Raw genomic sequence first — 14702 nt, forward strand, 5'->3', positions numbered from 1 at the left:
CCCAATCAGATCACATGCTCAAGTATATCACATTCGTGGCTTTAATTTTAAATATCTTGACAGAATTTTTTAAAACCCACGTTTGAGGGGAAAAAAAAATGCTCATCTTCAAATGATAAGGAAAATGAGAGATTTCAGTTACACTAGTGACTGAGTCACTATGTTTGTATGAAAATTAGTCACAGAGATGCTCAAATAACCTTGGTAAATAGTAGATTCAGTACTGATTCATAGACATGAATTACAATTTCGACTTTATTAATAAGAATGTGGTTGATTTACAAAAGATCAATGTAAATTGCCTTAAAAATAATTTCTTTAAATCTAAGAATCCATAATATTGTCCACCCTCCACTACACTTGTCATTTCCATAGTGGAGATACACCTCATATTGTGTGTGCACACACACAGACACACAGTAAGTAGTCCTGCTAGGAAATACCTTCCATCATCATTAGAATTCTTTTCACTCTGCCACTTGATTTATTTCAGACCTAACTTAATATCTTGCAGAACCCAGATTTGTAGGTTCAGATGAATGAATTACAGATTCTGATTAGTTTACTTTTATCTCCAAAAAGCCTATCTATGTCATTTCCAAAAGACTCTTTTTCACATTGTACACAGTCATATAGAAATGGTGTACGTGGTAAGCCATCCTTAAATCCCCAGTCAAATAAGGAGGAAAGAAATGGTGCCTCAAGGTCTTGGAATGTCATTATGCAGTGCTCAATAATTCCAAGGACATGTGCTTTTCAATGAATACAAATTACTATGGATAAGAAAAGGCTTATGTAGACTAATTGCTTAAACAAACAGCAGTTCTATATGGTTACAGTAGAAAATTTTAATTACAGTGAGAGAAGAATTTGCAAAAAATATTTTGTTATTTATATTTTGCCTGGAAGGTGCTATTTTATTTAAAAATAAATAAGCTTATTGAGCCTTCTTCTATTTCTATGTGGCTACTTAGGTGTCTGAAACTGTGCCGTGGGTTAGAAGAATTCAGAAAAGTAAAAGAAATAATTACATGATACAACCAAATTCAAAACGAAGCTTTCACTATTGCCTCGGAATTTCACCCTAACTCATCAAACATGAGGACAATGAGTGACTGACTCCTTCACCTTTTAAGAGAAGCACTAAACATACTCCCAAAAGACTTACTAAGGTGCGGCCACTCTACTCTATCAACAAAACTCCTTCCTCATTCAAAATAAGACAAGGCTAGAGATTCATTGAGGGAATTTTCTTTGATGACATTAGGAACATTTAAGACTGTCTGAGTTTCTCCCTTTCTTCCTCAAGTGAGCCACAGATAGAATACAGAGTTCTCTGAAGCAGGCAGATTGGAATCTTATGCCCCAGCAGGATATTTGTAGAGAAATTTGTCAACCTGTTCTTTGCTGCCACAAGAGCACAGTGAAATAATATTTCTGAAAAAAGCTTTCAATATGTCCTTTGGAATTTGTGGAGCATTGAGACTGGTGCTAATGTTTTCCTTTCTCCTGGAGAAGTCAGAAAGCAAAAGGCAGGCTGAAGCAGCCTGAATAGGCAGGATGAAGAGAGAGGAAAGGAGTAAGGACAGTTTGAAGGGGCAGGTAACTGAGTTTTCCTTTAGACTAAAGAAGCCAGACTGGTAGTACTAAAAGCACTCCACTACAAATGCTACATTGGTGGGTACGGTGTCACCATACTTGTGCCTTCAAAGAGAAGCAGTGGAGGGAGAAATGAAGGAGATTAACCAGAAAATATGACACAGTCATCAGAAAATAAATTGTGGTGAGGCACAGTGGCTCACACCTATAATCCTAGCACTTAAGGAAGCCAAAGTCGGTGGTGGGGTAGATCCCTGCAGCCCAGGAGATCGAGACCACTGTGGGCAACATAATGAAACTCTTTTTCTACAAAAAGTACAAAAAGTAGCCAGGCCTGGTGGCATGCACCTGTAGTCCCAGCTACTCAGGAAGCTGAGGTGGGAGAATCACCTGTGCTCAGGAGGTTGAGGCTGCAGTGAGCCCAGACTGCCACTTTACTCCAGCTTGAGAGAAAGAGTGAGATCCCATCTCAAAAAAAAAGAAAAGAGAGAGAGAAAGAAAGAAAGAAAAAGAAAGAAAAGAAAGAAAAGAAAGAGAAAGAAAGAAAGAAAGAGAAAGTAGTGCTTGAAAGAGAAAGAAAGAAAGAAAGAAAGAAAGAAAGAAAGAAAGAAAGAAAAGAAGAAAAGAAAAGAAAAGAGAAAAGAAAAGGAATTGTTAGTAGGGAAGGGAGTGGGAGAGTGTTTGCCTAAGAAACCAATAAATGGCATGAAACAGTAGAGTCAGCTTGTTTCTGCTACAAGGAGGGAAGAGAAGGTCGAATTACCATAACATCCATCACATAGCGTTTCCTCTAATCACATGGTCCCTAGACGTAGAGCGTGATGCTTGATAGACTGGAACCCACCAAGGAATGGGAGATGAGGAAGAACACAGAGATGACATCAACAACAAAATCAGACCCAGCCTCCCTTCCCATCCCTGCCTACCTATCTCACACCAGGCCTGCTCTGCGGGAAGGAGGAAGGGAGAGATGTGAATTGGATCTGAGATGGAAGTGTGATTAAGTTGGTCCTGGAACTAGATTGAGAAACAGAAGTAGCCAGAGAAGCTGTGGGGTGTGCCTGAAATGCCACCAACTGGAATAGAAGAAGGATCACTGCTCCTGGAAAAAAAGAATAAACAAGGATGCTGTCTGATGCTGCCCCATCAAGTTCAGTTAACATATTGTCAATTATATCTAAGTGTAACAAAAGTTCCCCAGTGCTCATGACGATGCTGTATAAAAGAAAACAATTGGCCTTTCATGTCTCATTAGGTATCTACAAATACACAAGGCAATTTTGAGCATTTTCCTTCACCGTATTTAAGTAATGTATACATGAAAACACACATACACACACACATACACACTCACAAACTTTTGACAAGGAATACAAAATTGTGTAGTTTCGAAATTCTTCCAATTATGTACGTTAATTATGTGGAGGGTATTTTTTTTTTTTTTTTTTTGTATACTACTTATACCTCAACAAAGCTGGAAAAATTGTGGAGAAATCAGCATTCACCCTTCCTGTTATTGTGGTTCATGATCACCTCTAATTTTCCTGAGAGTACAGACAATTAGATTGATCTGAAAGACGAAAGGAAAAAAAGAAATTGAGGAGGCTAGTACAGACCTTAGACTTTCTTTATTTAAAAATAAAGTAAGATGTAAGTTACAGGTTTTAGAGAAAACATAAGTTACAGAATTAACACTATTGGCTCGAGAAAAATGTATTTATTCATTCATTCAAAAACAACCGAGTTCTTAATGTGTGCAAGTACTATATTTTACATTTGCACAAAAGAAAGACAACACTCATTACCTTAATAATTGTATAATTTTGAGAAAAAAATGTAGTGTGAATAAATAAACAGCCACCACCAAGAAACACCCCCCCACACACACACCACCACACACACACTTTGAGAACAGTTAGGTTTATTTAAAAAAATATATGTGTGGTAGTCTAATGATGCAGAGAATCATTACACTAAATGATGCAGAGTAAATACATGACTATGATATAGATAAGTTCATCTTTAAATCGAGTCCTGAGAGATTAGTAGAAGTCACCCAAGCATAAAGGCAGCAGAGGGGTTTAGGAATGTGGAGCCATTTTGAGGTGAGTGAAGAGCATATTTAAAAACAAATATCCCAGTAACAATGGAAATGTGAGTAGCTTGCCCAGTTCACTGAAACATGGGGTATGTTCAAAGAAGGAACAGCAAACTTAAATGGGAGGAATGATCAAGAAGCATACTTTTTCAAACTCTCAGGGTATGCTTTGAGGCAGTGAAAGAGAGGAGCTCAGAGATCCCTACACTTCAAGCAGAGAACTCTGCTTTTATGTTTTACATGTAATGCCACCTTCTACATTAAATTTTAATTGAAGTGATCTGCAACTTAAAGAAAAAATCAGGATCTATGAATCTTGAACAATAAGAGAACGTAAATGAATAGACAAAACAAGTAATAATAGAAACAATATCACAAAAAAGAAGATAAACTATGGTAAGTCGCAACCATAAAGGACTTTTAATACTCTTGATCTTCTATGAAACTCTCCTTCCTTGGTGTTTTCTGATTCCTCTTATCCCCAAATTGTCTCTTGATATTCTCTTTCTCTGCCAATTTTTCTCTAATCCACAACTTAAATATTTGCTCAGAAATTTGTTCTTTTATGAGCAAAATGTTTTGCTCTTTGGTAAATTATCTGGTCTCCATATTTGTCCTCTTCATTAGAGTGGAGGTTCTTTATGAGCAGAAATGTTCTGGTTCACTTTTTTTCCCCATTTTCAGGTTACCCTATCCAAGCTGTCTTTGAGAAATGGCATCCATCACTACTATGGCTTAGACTCTTGTCTAGGTTAAATGCCTCCTAGAATGACAAAATGAGATTTAATATTTCTTTCATGTTCCTTTCTATTGAACCTGTGTGTGTGTGTGTATTTTTTTTTTTTTTTTTGAGACGGAGTCTTGCTCCATTGCCCAGGTTGGAGTGCAGTGGCGTTATCTGGGCTCACTGCAACCTCTGCTTCTTGGGTTCAAGCGATTCTACTGCCTCAGCCTCCCAAGTAACTGGGATTACAGGCATGGGCCACCACACCTGGCTAATTTATTTGTATTTTTAGTAGAAACAGGGTTGCATCATGTTGGCCAGGCTGGTCTCGAACTGCTGACCTCAAATGATCCGCCCACCTCGACCTCCCAAAGTGCTGGTGTTATAGGCATGAGTGAACCTGTCTGTCTTAATGTCCTATGGCAACCACCAGCTCAAACCCTTTAAAAGTAAACTCATAATCTTTCTTTGTCTTTGCATCGTTTCTCCTCTTTTTATATTTTCTTAGCGAATACAGACATTTCGGAGTCATCATAGACTCCTCTACCTTTGCGCTCTGCCTTCTTCATTTAAATCAACAGAACAAAGTCTGTTGATTCTTCCTCAAATTTATCTTCCAATTTGGTTCCACTTCTCCTAATTCATTCATCTCTTGCCTGAACTTCTGAAATAGTGTCCCAAGCTCTTCTACAACCAGATTTCTTTTATGCAGCAATTGACTAATTATGTTTATTTATTCATTCCACAAAGATTAATTGGGCAACTACAGGATTCTAGGAATTCTTTCATGTGCTGGAAAATCAATAATGAATACCTCCAAGCTACTGAAGCATGTCTTTATATTGTCACAGTGTAATCTTTGCAAAGCTAATCATGTCAACTCTATTAAGAACCTCAATCAACTCTGCATTGCAAACAGGCTATGGTTCCACATGTTATAGAAACCTATTTATGTTAAGGATCCAGTCTATTTTTTAAAAAGCCTCTTCTCCAAATTACTAAATTTCCAGCTAACAAAACTTCTGCCCAATCTCCAAGCAAATCCTTGTTTGTTCTGGCCTTTTGTACATGGTCATTTTTACTTCTGCTCTTTCCTTCAACTCTGTCTAGGGAATGGCCCAAATTACAATAACCAGTTTACCATCTTCTCCATAAAAGTGAAATCGTCAGTTAACCATTTTCTCTGGATCTTCTTCTGCTTCAGTGCCATCACCAATCATCAAACCCTCTAGATTTTATTTTCTGACTACATCGCTCAATGCTATCTTACTGCTAGTAGAAAACAATTCTCTATATACTCCCAAAAAACTTACTTTTTTAAAAAAATCTTTCCCATAACTTTTCCTACCCTGCTAATATTCAAATACTACATGCTTATAACAGAATCAAAACATATAAACACCTAATTTGAATCTCACATTTGGGAAGATATCTAGAACTATAGAATAATTTATCTTCCTGTTTTTTTCAGCACATAATTTCTGAAAGAAAGCAATCCCATATGTTGAACCTATTCAAATTTTAATTATAAGTTAGAAGTTGAATCAGTATTAAATATAAAATAATTAAATAATCATTTAGCTGACTGTGTGACTATTCAGCTCTGTTGCTAAACACATTCTCCTAATTTCTTTAAATAAAGGAAATTTAATGACTGAAATTAAATTGTCCCCATGTAGTGTATACCGGTATTGAATTCATTTGGTCATTCCATATTCTTTGGATGATTACTATGTGTTAAGCACATTGTTAAGTCAAGGGTATACAGGATTAAATAATAAAAACTCTTTGATCCTAATGTATTCACAGTCTGGTAGAAAATTTAGAGAAGAAAATCAGCAAATATAACATAAGTTCTGTAGAAGTCTATATGGCAAACTGTGTAGTCCAGAAACTGAGCTTATAAGGAGGTAGACATGTAGATGGAGAAAAGAAAGTTCCACCGAGTAAGGACGGGTGTCTAGTATGTGAAATTACAGAAAACAATATAAGTGTCCAAACAGCCCAAGCCAGGTGTGCATGTGAACTTAAAGCTGGAGTCCCTCATGAATCGTATGTCTTGAGCTCATAGAGGTCATTTTATTGTTGTTTCTCCCACAGTGCATTGAGCAGTAGGTACTCAGCAAATATTTCTTCAGTGGATTAATAAGTAGTTACAAGAACTAATAAGAAATGATAGTTCTTAAATTATTTGTAAATTCTAATATGTGATATGGACCTACTGTCTGGGACTAAAAATAATAATGTTTATAAAAATATGTAGTTTTAAATTTGATATATAAGGTTTGCTTGGACACCACAGATTATCACATAAATTTCACAAAGGAAGCAGAAACAGATAATATCAAGGTTACATAACAATCATTGTGAACCAGGAGTTGTTTTTGTTTTTTTTTTGTTTTTGTTTTTTTCCCATACAGAATTAGTTAGACAGGACTGGCACGGCACAGATGTACACCAGAGCAGAAAAAAATAATTAGTTGGGTAAATAAATATATATGTTTATGTAGTGCGGTGTGTGTATGTGTGTGTGTGGATAGATAGATAGATAGACAGACAGACAGACAGACAGATAGATAGATAGATAGATATCTGTGTGTGTGTACATATACAGATATCTTTAAATGTAACAATAATATTGTCATTTATTATAAACCTGATAGAGCAGTAGGGTGATGATGTGGAAGAGCTTGCCACCTCTACAGTTTAGTCTGGGAGCGGTCTTATAATACCAGGCAAAGCTGGCTACGCTCCATATTTTTGTGGATGACTGTGCTACTTTCATTGCTTCACGTTTCTTTAAAACCAAGAAATTCTAAAGAAGCCCACAGGAAAACAGGAAAATGCTTACTATCCCTAGACTGGTTGCTAAGGACCAAGAATAGAACAGGGTAGAAAGAATACGGGTATTGGGAATCTGTCAGACCCAAGTTAAAATTTTAGATCTAGACTGAGTGACTTTGGGCAAAGTAAAACCCCATTCCTGCATTTCTCCTCAGAAGCCTGAAGAACGCTTACACGTCTTCAGATTTAACTTACGTGACCGCCCTGAAAATCTTAGTGGTTCCAAAAAACTCTTGGCGTTTGTCCCACCCTCCATTGCCTACTGCCTCAAAACTGGCTTTCCCAATCAGCAAAAGAACCTACCTTTCACCCAGTTACTCAGGCAACAATGCTGTACATGGGTGCTGCTTTTTCTCTTTAGTTCAGATACCACATCCAATACACCAAGAAATCCTGCCAGCAATATCTCTGAAACAAATCCTGAATCTGCTACTCACAACCTACAGTACAACTACATTAGTTCAAATCTCCATCATCGCCTAGACTTATGTAATAACCTCCCATCTCATCTCTCTGCTTCCACTCTGGTCATCTTGCATTTTGTTCTTCATAGGACAGTTAGAGTCAGCTTTTAAGGTACAAACCAGTGTCTCACCTGTAATCCCAGTACACCGGGAGGCAGAGGCAGAAGGATTGCTTGAGGACAGGAGTTGAAATCCAGCCTGGCAACATAGCAAGACCCTTTTTCTACAAAAAAATAGAAAAATTATCTGGATATGATGGTGCACACCTATAGTCCCAGCTACTTAGGAGGCTGAGGCAGGAAGATCACTTGAGCCCAGAAGTTCAAGGCTTCACTGAGCCATGACTGCATCACTCTATTCCAGAATGGACAACAGAGTGAGACCCTGTCTCAAAAAAAAAAAAAAAAAAAAAAATACACAGAAACAGACACACACACACACACACACACACACCAGATTATATCACTTGCTTACTTAAAATTCTCCAGAGATTTTTCATCCCAATCAGAAAAAATAATAATAATAATAATAATTGCCTACCAGATCTTGCATGTCCTGTCCTCTGTGAAACTCTCAAAGTTTCCCAAGGATCACATCCTCACTCTATCCTCACTGGCTTTTTTCTGTAACTTGAGCAATGCCAGCCACACCCTAACTGCAGGGCTTTTCCACCACTGTTTCCTCAGATCTCTCCTCAGATCTCCATATGCATAACACTGAGGTCACAGTTCACAATCTCTTTTTTTTTTTTTTTTTTTTTTTGAGACGGAGTCTTGCTCTGTCACCCAGGCTGGAGTGCTGTGGCCGGATCTCAGCTCACTGCAAGCTCCGCCTCCCGGGTTCCCGCCATTCTCCTGCCTCAGCCTCCGGAGTAGCTGGGACTACAGGCGCCCGCCACCTCGCCCGGCTAGTTTTTTTGTATTTTTTTAGTAGAGACGGGGTTTCACCGTGTTCGCCAGGATGGTCTCGATCTCCTGACCTCGTGATCCGCCCGTCTCGGCCTCCCAAAGTGCTGGGATTACAGGCTTGAGCCACCGCGCCCGGCCCACAATCTCTTTCTCAGAAAGTCCTTCCTAGACTACCCCCTCCAAGGCAGTCCTCAGGGTAGTCCTCCTTCCTCAATCCTACTTCCTGTTACACTATTAACTCTTCTTATTCCTGCCTAATATTACAATGTATTTATTTTTTTATCGTATGTCTCACCAAATGAGCAATAAAATCCATGATAGCAGAATTTATGTCTCTTGTTTACTGTCTATAGCCAATGCTACTCATAGTGCTTTGTACATGGTGGGTGTTTTATAAATGTTTATTGAATGAATAAAGTATCCCCTGAGTTGTTACCTCATACCCTCTCCAGACACCCATTTTGGTGCTGTCTGTGATATGTGTCGATCGCACCCAGCACATCTTCTTTTTTCGAGGACTTACAATGAACTTGTTTACTTTTCTATATCCCTAGGTTATGTGCTTTTTGGATTCGAAGACCACATCTTTCTTATTCATCACTGTATGCCCAGTGTCGATGCTCAAATCTATTGTTTAACAAATGCTCAGTAATATTGTTGAATCAACTAGTGGTTGATCATAGTGTCTGTGGCCCATTCAGTAGTGGATAAGTGGGAGTATGCAACTGGAAACTTCTTAACCAGTGCCCGCCTAAGGAGAGGAAAAAACTAATTAAGAAATAAATATAGGTGTGAAAAACAAGTCATTTGTCATTTCTATTTTAATTGTCGAAGGCACAATCAACTTAATTTAGATTTATCATCCATAGGGTAGTCACTCAGAGGTGAGGAAGATGCCTGCAGTTTATTTCTAGCATGCTGGGAAGTATTTTCCCAGTCAAGGAAAATAACAGGCATTAGCAGCATTGTATTCATTTCTCTTCTCATACCACAGGGCACCAAAAAGAAACATTCTTTAGTCTAGGGCTATTACAACACACTTACATTCAACACAGGTTTGAATTTAAGCATATGTTTATAGAATGCTCTTGACTAAATAGAAAAAGAAAGAGGTGAATTTCCTTGTGATTGAAAAGCAGTTGCTAAGCCTTTGGGAAAGCTGTCAAGAGATTATACATGTTTTTCAAGAGTAGAGATAAGGGATTATTTTAATCCCTAAAAAAGAGCAGAGTCAAATGACTGTCAAAGCAATGAAGTAAAATCTGAACCATTGGTGCCTCCAACACAGTCTCATTTTGAATTGCTGTTTTAGGTATTTATTGAAAACAATCTGCTCCTTGGTAAACTATCTGAATTTTGCATTAGGGTATGAAGAATTTGGGGATTTAATTCTTGTACTCTCATGGAAATTCCTAGTAACATAATTTACCAGAATCCCAGATTCTTGTGTCCGCCCATGACTCCTGAACAATGTAGATATTCATTATTAAAATTTGAGATGCACAAACATTTGGCAGCCTGTCATGTCATTAGAATATATGTTCAAAAACCCTTTAAGGGTCAAAACCATTTCAGTCCAAACCAGGGTAACAGGCACTATTGTGTGTTTATGATAACAATGAACAGGTGAATGATTTCAGGTCCAGCACCCTCCATTTGCAATTATGACATTTTCTTTCTTATGTGAACACCATCAGAAAACTTTGATTTGTGGCCTCAGACTTTTGAGAATTCTTAGTCACTATCCAGTTTTAGTCATTCAAAAAATTTTCAGTGTTTTTCATTTTTAATACATTGGCACACACTCGAAGACTACAAAAAAACAAACAAACAGTGTCTTCATGCTAACACCAAAGGATAATTCGTATGAGACCAGCAAGTAGAATGTAAGTCTTGAATTTGAGACAGTTTCTCTAGATCATTTGATCTTTAACATTTCAACTTGAAAATTTGTTTTCAATCTTGTTTAAGTGTCGTGAATTTGGGTAGAATATTGAAAATATTTCAGTGGTTGATAATGCATTATTTCTAGGCAGGTAACACTTTCCAAAGAAAGCATTAACTACACCATATGGCAACAGAAATCCTGTGGAAACCACAAAATGTGTGGTGTAGAAATTCATTGATTTCACTGTTTTATTTCTTTTTATCATGTCTCCTTTTCCTCTCCACCCTTCTTCCCAAAGTCTTTCCAATTCGCCACATAATCACATGGTTAATAACTTCAAATGGTAATCCACTTGACAGTAATATGACAAATGATTTCAAAATAGAATTTGTTTATGTGCCTTTCCAAAATGGGTTATTTTGCACATATTTCCATGAAACAAGTCCAGAATATAGTGGGAAACATTTGATATCTTCAATATCTATTACTTGATTATCCACAGGCCTTCCTAAAGAATATACGTAAATCTTAAGAAACACATATACGGAATATTTGATGAAACTGTAGTGCACAAGGAATTTGTTAATTACTTCAGCTATTCAAGGGTTCCTTTGCTTCCTAAATTTTTAGCTATCTGCAGTGTTCCAGGTAAAGATATTCAGATCTTTTATGTGTCAATTCATATTCTTGGGCACAGACATCCTTGCGTATAAAAACAAATATCAAACCTAATTTAAAAAGAAGAAAAGAAGTCTTTTGAATGGTACAATGATAAAATAATAAGATGTGGAAAGTCAGCATTTGTCAGCATTGTCACACAATGTTATTGTAAATCATGTAAATAAATATAAAATATTTGTTTTGTTGTTGTTGCCTGTTTTTATTTTCCGGTTCCTGATATAATTAGAAGCAGCTTATTGAAAAAAACATTCTTGAAAACCCTAAAGAGGATAAGAAGGTTGTAACCTGAACATATCAAATCCACTTTTCCCCAAGTTACTACTTTGGAAAGATATTTCCCAGACTGTTATTTTCTGAAAGATAATTCCTAAACCTGTCATTCCTACCTTGGTTTTCCTTTCTCTCTCTCTCTCTGTTTCTCTCTCTCTCTCATTGCTAATGGTACTTGGAAGCTAGTTAAAATTCTCAGGGAATAGAAACAATTATTATATAACCTTAGATACCTGATACGCCTGGCATGACCAAATATGCCCTAAATTTATACTTTCTGGGCTCAGATCGAAGTTCAGATCTAAGCTCAAAGCTCTAAACTAGCAGCTGTAGTATTTTTATGGATTGCAAGGGCAAGGCTATGAATGTTTTACTTTTAGATGTATTTTTTTACTGTTTATAAAAGTCGGATATCATAAATCTGGTAGTTTCAAAAAAACTGCAGTTTTTTGAATAGTGGCCCTTGTATTTTGATTTAAACCAAATGGGACCAAACTTATTACTTCTATTTTGAAAGGTCATTTTTCATCAAGATTGTATTAGAAAATAAATCATTTAAAGCCATCCTTTGGATGGATCCTTGCATGAATGTCTTAAGAAGAACATGTAATAAAAGCTTCTTTGCAAAGCGAAGCGTATTTGTTAATTCAAAGTGGTCTAAAGCTGCCACCTTCTGGCACGAAGGTGATATTTCACTAAATTCAGTATGCTGCTGAAGTGCTATGACATTATTACAACAACCTGCACAGTGCCTCCATGAATATCAAAAAAAAGTCTGTAAGCACAACAAAGGCAAAATGCCAACCATTCTGAATTCATTTGTGTGGGGCACATGTGAAATATTAAAGCACTATTAATAGATACAGTTTACAGGAGTAGAACTCTAGGAACCAAGCAAGTTTCTATTAAAATTAGTCAAACACTAGTATCTGAGGCCAGGACATTCTTCTCTCCTGCAGAAAACTAAAATTTGGATGGGATGGAAGTTCTGATTATGGTTTTTTGGTTCTGATAATAGTTTTTCAGTGTTCTTTCACTTCAACAGAGTACATTACAACTTGGTACTTTATCAATGGCCTTCTTTGGGCCCTAGTTAACTTAATTCCTTACTGAAGAAGCATAATTTAAACTTAGAAAATACTTATAAATCTAAATCAAAATATTTAGTTATCTTTGTTTACCAAATATTTGAAAGTATAAATTCATACTATTAAAATATTTTAAATGCATTTATCAATATTTCTGATTATCAAAGGTAAAATGAAGTCTTTTGAATCTTATCGATAACGCAGGACAGATGATAACTTTTCATTTCGGAATAAACTCTTAGGATAATTAACGAACAAAGCCCAGGTTAGGCGGTCAACTGTGAAATTCCACCGAGTGCCATGAATGACCACTTTCTTGTTTTTCTGACATGGCTTGTAATTTTCTTCTTGTAATAGTGAAAAGAACAGATTAAGAGCTTTATTGGTTTTCCATTTTTCTATCTTTCATATAATGCTTTTCTCTAAGTGAAGGGCAGTAGGGTTAAATATTTAGAATGAACAAACTAGCTCCAAGAAAAGAAACTGGCAACTTCTGTGATGCTGAGTAATTAAACAGACCCACAGAGCCTGCTGGAATTACAGAACATAAGCAAAGATTAATGAGGCTTGAAAATGTAGAGCCCCATGGTCTCCAAGCAACGTGCAAGGTGTCTCACCTCAGCTTTCTTCACGTTGAACAGCTGCCCATTTTCAAGGCAAGCAAAATTGCATTTGCTCTTGCTTTGATTCAGAAATAGTGTGGTAAAATCTATGACAAAGTGTTTAGCTTTCAAAAGTATCCTAAAATACCTTTTTTAGTTCCCATCCGTGGTAGCTGGCTTTGCTTTCCGCCCTAGACAGCAGAATTTCCATGAGTAGGTGTGTGTGTTCTGAGTTCTTTTCCTAGCTTCCGTCTTAACTCTGGGTGGTCAACGAACAGAATCTTATGCAGAGCCCCATTCACTCGGGTGTACCAGTCAAAATAGGAAACAGGTGATGTCTTAATTCTCTTCTCCCACCACTAGGACCAATGAGAGGTACACTGCTTCTGGTGGTCAGGGAGCTTTGAAGGTTTACAATATCTTTGGTGAAGAAAACAGACTGTGATTTAAAAAAAAAAAAAAAAAAGTTTCTCTCAAATTAGTTCTAGATTCATGGTTGCTGATAATGCAAAATAGTTATTCCAAGAAGACACAGAAAAATTGGTTTAGTCTTATTTTTAGATTGTTAAGGGGTACACAATAACTCTATCTGACTAAATTGTCACAAGGACTTCATTTATTTAATGGATCTTTTCTTGTCATCAGAAGTGGGGACCTTTTACAGGGACCTCTGAAATGTTTTTAGTCCCTTTATACATATATACATTTATATTAGGATTTTTTTATGTTTGAACTTAGTCTAGGGTTTTGGAATTATCTGTCTCTTTCCCATAAATATTTGTTAAACTCAACCACACAAATGTAAAATTGTAAAGACTCTTAGTGCTTTCCTAAAGTGGTTAATACTCATATTGAAAACACCATAAATTCTGATTAATGACAGATGCCAACCTATGGACCACACAGTAGAAACTCATGAAGAGTAATTGTTTTCTCATATTATTTCATCTAATTTTAATGTGTGTTAAGGGTGCCTTCAGAGAGGACTTCACACCCCTAGCCCTCGCCATTGTGTATAGACATTTGAAAATTCCTTAACCACATTATCTGTTTGTGTGTGTGTGTGTGTGTGTCTCCCCTCCTCTCTCTCTCTCTGAAATCAAGTAAAGATTTACCAGCCAGTAAGATTGTATGTTTCTTGAAACTGTTAACTGTCACATGTAGTCTGTTGATTTAGTATGTATTATGTACAGTATACACTTAATGATATATAGCATGCTCATTTTAAACATTATGATCATTCTATAGACATACAGTGTCATGAATATTGCTTTTGAACTATAAATAATTTCTTTATCATAAATAAGAAACTAAGCACATGAAAATAAATGTCCTCCAAATAAGAAGTCTCTTGAATTACTCGTGTTATGGAATGTTGAGACTTCATTCTTTGTCTTCACCTCTTTCCAGATTTTTTTTTTTTCCATTAGGAGAGATGAGAAAAGTCTCTCTCTTTCTCTCTCTCTTTGTGTGTGTCTGTGTGTGTGTGTGTGTGTGTGTGCGTGTACAGTAATTCTGTTTAGTTCAGAAACTTTA

General features: G+C 36.7%; 1 long non-coding RNA gene across 1 annotated transcript in view; it reads right to left on the minus strand.

Moving 5' to 3' along the window:
- LOC103878328 overlaps positions 1 to 13375 on the minus strand; it is a 39842-nt gene extending 26467 nt beyond the window's left edge. The window contains exons 1-2 of the long non-coding RNA XR_638486.3: positions 13315 to 13375; positions 3064 to 3169 (exon numbers count right to left, since the gene is read on the minus strand). This is a non-coding gene — a long non-coding RNA (uncharacterized LOC103878328). The remainder of the gene's footprint in view (positions 1 to 3063; positions 3170 to 13314) is intronic.
- Positions 13376 to 14702: the final 1327 nt, after the last annotated feature.

Source organism: Papio anubis, chromosome 13 (genome assembly GCF_008728515.1).
Source record: "Papio anubis isolate 15944 chromosome 13, Panubis1.0, whole genome shotgun sequence".
In the NCBI taxonomy this organism is placed as follows: Eukaryota; Metazoa; Chordata; class Mammalia; order Primates; family Cercopithecidae; genus Papio; species Papio anubis.